This window comes from Vigna umbellata, chromosome 1 (genome assembly GCF_029865625.1).
Source record: "Vigna umbellata cultivar VRB3 chromosome 1, Vumbellata_1.0, whole genome shotgun sequence".
Taxonomy (NCBI): Eukaryota; Viridiplantae; Streptophyta; class Magnoliopsida; order Fabales; family Fabaceae; genus Vigna; species Vigna umbellata.
In genome coordinates, this window is record NC_142165.1 from 28,148,163 (window position 1) to 28,154,739 (window position 6,577).

Here is a 6,577-nt window from a genome sequence, read left to right on the forward strand (position 1 = left end):
GTTTGATTACATCTTTCCTTTCTTACATTGCTTTGTGCCATGGCGAAAGAGGAAGAAACTCTTCCTACGTTGCGTGACGAAGAAGCCCTACCCAGATCACACCTCCACAGCGTTGCCGCCTTCTCCGAACAACCAGAATCACTAGTTCTTCACTTAGCGCCACCCCGCGAGTCAATGTTCTAGATTCTCATCACCACCAAAATCACAATTGCAAATAAACCCTTTTTTTCCCAAGGTTGGGTGGTCCGCGAGCAAGGAGCAACATAGAAATTGGGGAAAAGAAAAATGGACTAGGATTTTTTCTCGAGTTATATGACTAAGAAATAAAATCATTGTGTTTTATAACTTCTATAAAACATGAAGATAATATTGCAATCTAGGGACTTCTTTTTTAGTAAATTACAGAATAAGAATTATAACATCTCATTGAGTTCTAGGTATCTCTACTTGCTCTGAGGATGGGCTATTTGAATTTGACAATTTATGCAAGCAGACGCTTCAATTGTTTGTGCAATGCACAATTGATTTGAAAGCATTATTAATCTTAATCTCATACGTTCTTAGTTTAATCGAGGTTCGATCAGTTATATCATGAAAACTTCAAGTAATTGAATCGTGATATTGATTTTTTATCCAGATTACAAAAGTTTTAATCTGGAGTTGTATTCAACTACTGCTTATGTTTTATTGTTTCCAAACTATTAGCAATCCACTATGCAAGTTTTGTTCAAATATAGTTCACTTATAACAATCAAAACTGAAGTGTTGTCGTAACTGAGAATGGTAGGATGGAGCAGTTGACTTATGTTATTTACGTTTTGTAGGATGGACAAGGAACCTACAACAATGTTTATAAAGCTCTGGATAGAGACACACAAGAAATTGTGGCCTTAAAGAAGGTTCGCTTCAATACATAAGAGCCCGAAAGCATAAAGTTTATGGCAAGAGAAATTACCATATTACAAAAACCGGATCATCCCAATGTAGTCAAACATAAAGGATTAGCCACTTCAAGAATGTAGTACAGTATATATCTAGTTTTTGAGTTCATGCAAACAAATTTGGAACGAGTCATTGCTCGTCCTAAAGAGAAACTATCAGAACCAGGTTAAAAGATTTTCTTTGATGCTTTGGTCATTTTAACATTTGAACCCCTTTATTCTCCTTAATGATCTTAAAAAGTTAATGTAGGTCAAGTGCTATATGCATCAATTACTTCCAGGTCTGTAGCATTGCCATGATATGGGAATTCTTCACCGAGATATAAATGGGTCGAACCTTTTGATTGATAAAAATGGGATGCTTCAAATTGCAGATTTTGGACTTGCCAATTTTTATGGTCCAGATTATCATCAGCCTCTCACTAGTCGTGTTGTGACGCTATGGTACAGAGCTCTTGAATTGTTGTTAGGTGACACAGACTATGGAGTTGGTGATGATTTGTGGAGTGCTGAAAGTCTTCTGGCAGAAATGTTCAAAGGATTCCCAAGCATGCCTAGCACAAATGAGGTGATGAAGATGGTGGTTGTACGACCTGAGAAAATGTAGAGTTTATAAATAAGATTTAAGTATGTTTTATTAAAATATGCATGAGTTCACAAGGTGTTGTGTAGCTTAGTTGGTGTGCAAGTCTTGAATACAATATAAAGTTTTATGTTATTTATTTATTTTGTTGATATAAGTATGGTTGTTAAATTTATGATGTTCTATATTTTCAATGTGATGTGTTAGCCTGTTGGTTGAGATGTGTGTCTAGGATTGAATGGAAATGAGTTCAAATATTAGGGAGATAGGTTTATGAGAAACCTTTATTTTATTTTAGTTATATTTTGTCTAAGGACAATAATGTCTTTTCCCTTTGTATATTGAGGTGCAGAAATTAAATAAATTGAAAACTAAAAGCTTAGAGTTTAGCAAGGAGGAAATATTTTCACAAGATATACGTATATTATTGATCTTCAATCTTAAAGCTTTATAATTGACTAAAGTATGAGAAGCTTACCTTTATTTGATTGTTTTATTGTATGATGAATTTGGGGATATCTTTGATTTTATTTGGAAGTATATTGTTTTATGGATTTATTGTACTATGAATGTGGTTATATCCTTGAATTTTCTTTGGAAGTATGACAAATGTTTAATTGCAATTATATATTTGTTGAGTTAATTTGAATGCTTTATACCATTGATGAATGTTTATGCCATTGTTTGGTTCTTGAATATTTGGTATACTTGATAAGCATGAATAAATTTATATTTTTATTAGATCAATAAACATTGGTGTACCACTATGATGATTTAACGTAATTGAATCTTAAACTAGAAATTATGGTTCTTTTATTAATATCAAGGTTATGCTAAAAATTAGTATTTTGATTTCATTATAATTGAAATCAAATTAGGGACTTGTGTTTCTTCTAATTATAATTAAGAATTGATTAGAAGCAAGTTTTTCTGTAAAGGAAAACTTAAAAATTAATTAATAATATGTTCTTTTAATATGAATGTTAATGGTTATTCCTGATTCATCTTCTACATCAGATTAAATAAAATTAAAATTTCCTTGTATTTTTTGGATTATAAAATGCTAATGGGGGCACTGAGTCTAAGACCCTAAACAATGGTTTGAAATTGGGTTCATAATTGAACTAGGGGAAAACCCAGAGTCGCAAAAGGGAAATTCTTTCCCAATTTCTTCTAAGTTTCATCTAACGCGAGCAACAAGAAGCTTCAAGCTTCTTACTCTTTTACTTCTCGCGTACCACTCAGTCTTGGGGCGAGAACGTTATGCGTCTCGAGCAGAGGCAATGACCTCAAGACGGCGAGAGTGGCGGCACTGCGGGAGGCGCGACTCAGGCATGTTTTCGCCTTCGATGGCGGCTTGCAATGGACTCGTAGGGTTATTAGTCGCGTGAGTAGACCCTTTTCTTCCTTTGTTTTCCGGTTTGGTTCATTTCGGAGGAGGGACTCTTTTCTCTCTGTTCTTGCTCTGATTCGCGTTGCAAGGGAGAGAGCTTCTTCCCTCTTCGCTTTGGTTCTGGCAAGGGTGTTAATACCCAATTTCGTCCGGATAGTTAAAAAATATCTAGAGTTAAGAAGAGGTAATAAAATAAAATAAACAGGCAAAGATAAATTTGATACGAAGTCTAAAAAAAATGGTGGTTTTGTTTCGTTTTCCTTTTTCTATTATTTTTATCCTTTGTTTTTACTTTGTTTCGTTTTTATTTATTTCCTCTCCGATTTATATTTTATTTTATTTTATTTTATTTTTACTTCATTTTATTTCGTTTTATTTTTATTTTGTTTATTTTATCTTATTTCTTTGATTTACCTTTATTTTATGCTATTCCATTTTTGCTTTATGTTATCTCATTTTATTTTTCTTTTTAAGTTTACTTTTATTTTTCGTTAAGTTTACTTTTATGTATTTTACTTTTACATGTTTATTTTATTTTGTCGTTTTTCCTTTTATTTGTTTTATTTTTACTTTTTTTAATTCAAGAAAAGATTACCTTTTTATATAAAAAAAAAGGAAGTGAAAGAAAAGGAAAAGTAAAATCTCAAGGTAAACTTTGTTCCCTCCTCCTGAAGCCATCAGTTGCAGTGAATGCTTAGAATGTGTTTATACGGTGGCAGCGTGAAAAAGTTACTTGTTTTTCTTGCTAAAAATTCTTAAGCGACAGCAGTAGACATACATGGAAGAGGAAAAAGTTTTGAACGAGCATCAGCCAACTGCAAAATGGAAACATGAAAACATGAAGAAAGAAAAGAGGCAAGGAGATCTCGCGCCAGAGGATATCCCAGAGTATACAACAGAAAGGAGGGGGCTTTGGCTTTGAAAAGGGGACAATCACATTGGAGACAAAGGATCATTGATGACCACTTAGAAAGGGAGAGACCTCGGGTCAGAGAAAAAAGAAAAAACAACTGCCTTCATCTTGACTGTAAACTTTGGTGCCCAGTCAACTTAATTGTTCTGCGCCTGCAAGATCATTGTGGTAACCAAAGGAGAAGTTCAGTAGAGGAAGAGGGAAGATCATTGTGGTAACCAAAGGGGCGATTCACGAAGGAGAGAACCATCTCTCTCATGCGCGAGGAGTAGAGGAAGAGGGAAGCTTGATCCGGAGGCGGCGACGGCCAGTTTCAGTGGGGGCGATGTCCGGCGGCAACCTTGGCCGTGACGTGCGACGCCGGTGGTGTCTTGGTTCGAGGCGTCTGGGCTCGCTTAGGCGGTGTTCGTCGGGGAAGGGAGAGAACTTCCCGCGCGCGAAGAAGAAGGGGGAAAGGGTTGGCGGCGGCTCCGGTGGCGCCTGGTCACCGGTGACGCCTTGGGTTGAGCGGGGGTCCGTCACGGTGGCCGGCCGTTTGAACGGAGGCTGGGCAGAGTGCGTGGTGAGTGCCTCTAGGGTTTCTCGTCCATGGGGAGAAGCTTGAATCTCTGGAGTGCACGTCTGAAGTGAGTTGGGACATGAGAACCCCTAGGGGTTTTCCAAATCTGAGAAGTGAAAAGGGCCTTGGGCTTGATCCAGCTTAAAAATATTCATATGTATATAATACAAAAAAACATTTCCCTCCTTCGCGCACCCCCGTTTCTCACCCGCACACCCTCTATACATTCCCTTGGTCTGGGCTCATTCTGCTACTAATAAATAAAACCCTTTCTCTCCTACGCGTACCCCCCATTTCTCACCTTTACACCCCTACGTCTATTCCTTACCTTGGGCTCAGGCCCGTTCTGTTCTTAAGAAACAAAAACCGAATTTCTTCCCTACGCCCCCTTATTCTCGTTTTCGCACCCCTCTCTGCCTGGGCTTTGGCCCAGTTCGCTTTTTCTTTTTTGTTTAAGCACCCTTGTTTCTTATTTAGCACCTCCACACCTTTTTTTTTTACTTATTATTTTAATTTTATTTTATCCTTTTACTTTTTACTTTATTTTCATTATTTATTTATTTATCCTTTTATTTTATTTTTATTTTTATTTTCATGTTATTCTTATTCTTTTTTATTATTATTATTTTTTATTTCTTTTTATTTCTATTTTTATTTTTATTTTTCTTTTTTCTTTTGTTTCCATTTTAAATATTTATCTTCATTTTAAATGCACTTTTATAAGAAATGATAAAAATATATTTTAAAGGTTTAGGCACATGTGTGATCGTGCGCATCGTCCTTGTGTTAAAACATTCTCTTCTAAAAAAATTAAAAAAAACAATAATAAATAATAAAAATGTTTTTAAGGTTTAGACACATGTGTGATCGTGCGCATCGTCCTTGTGTTAAAACCTTCTCTTCTAAAAAAAATATAATAAAAATGTTTTTAAGGTTTAGGCACATGTGTGATCGCACGTATCGTCCTTGTGCTAAAACCTTTTCTTCTCCTCTTCTGAAAAAAAATAATAAAAAAATGTTTTAAAGGTTTAGGCACATGTGTGATCGTACGCATCGTCCTTGTGCTAAAAACCTCTCCTCTTTCACTTCCCAAAAATCCAAAATCATTTCCAAACAAAATTCACAAACAATTTCTAAACAAAATTTCCACACAGTTTCAAAAAGAACTAGGTAACCCTGATTTATCATTCTGAATGAGAATACGTAGGAGCGAGGTCAATCCTTGTCGGGCCCAAAAAACTAAAAAATATATTTTGTCTCTTTAGAGTTTTATTTTAGGGGATAGTTAAACATTTTGAAAACCACATCATCTTCGCGTATTTAGTTAAAGGTACTGCCTTAGGGCAGACGTTGTAGGGTGTTAATACCTTTCCTACACGTAACCGACTCCCGAACCCAGAATCTGGTTTTTCCTAGACCATGCCTTATCATTTTATGGTTTTTCCGTAGTTTTTCAGAATAAACTATGGTGGCGACTCCAAATCTCTTTTCAAAACTCGTTATGTTTTTGGATCGTCGTCCCGTCGTGATTCCGGTTGCGACAAAGGGTTTTAGGAAGGGGTTACGCGTTCAAGTACGACGGAGGCCAGGTAAGGGCGCGACTTGGCTTCTGCGTTTCACGGTGAAGGTTTCGTTTGGGATTTTGGGTTTTCTATTCTTGCATACGGCTTGCAATTTGGGTGGATGCGTTTAGTGTCCTTTTCTGCAGTTTTTGAAACGCAATTTGGAGTCCTACCATTACGACACTAGGGTTGGGTTTTTCTGAAATTGAATTAGGGATTTCTGGGGTTTGATACATCTGTTTTCTTTATAGATTGGTGGTTGTGTTTTGAGATTTTTGGATTTGGGCTTTTTCTTGAAGGGTTTCATATTGGGGAAATGTTGTGGGTCTGATACTCACGATCTCTGGTATGTAGTGTCGGTGGTGGTTGCACCAGCAGAGCAACCATGGTGGTAATGGTAAGTTGCGACCAAGATTTCAGGTGACAGTCAGGTTTGGGCCTAGGTTAAGCCTCTAAACCAGCATTAGGCTTCTAGTTTGGACTACACGAGAGTTACTCCCTCCACCACCACACACGACTCCCTGCACCTCCCAATTCCTATTTTACCCTTCAATATATGCGTTCACGGATGTAAACATTCGTGTACGAATATCAACGTCAAGACAAACGGATGTCGACGTCCGCTT

General features: G+C 36.7%; 1 pseudogene; it reads left to right on the forward strand.

Moving 5' to 3' along the window:
• The first annotated feature begins 39 nt into the window (after positions 1–39).
• Positions 40–1,548, forward strand: LOC124846114 (putative serine/threonine-protein kinase At1g54610 pseudogene; annotated as a pseudogene).
• The last annotated feature ends 5,029 nt before the right edge of the window (positions 1,549–6,577 follow it).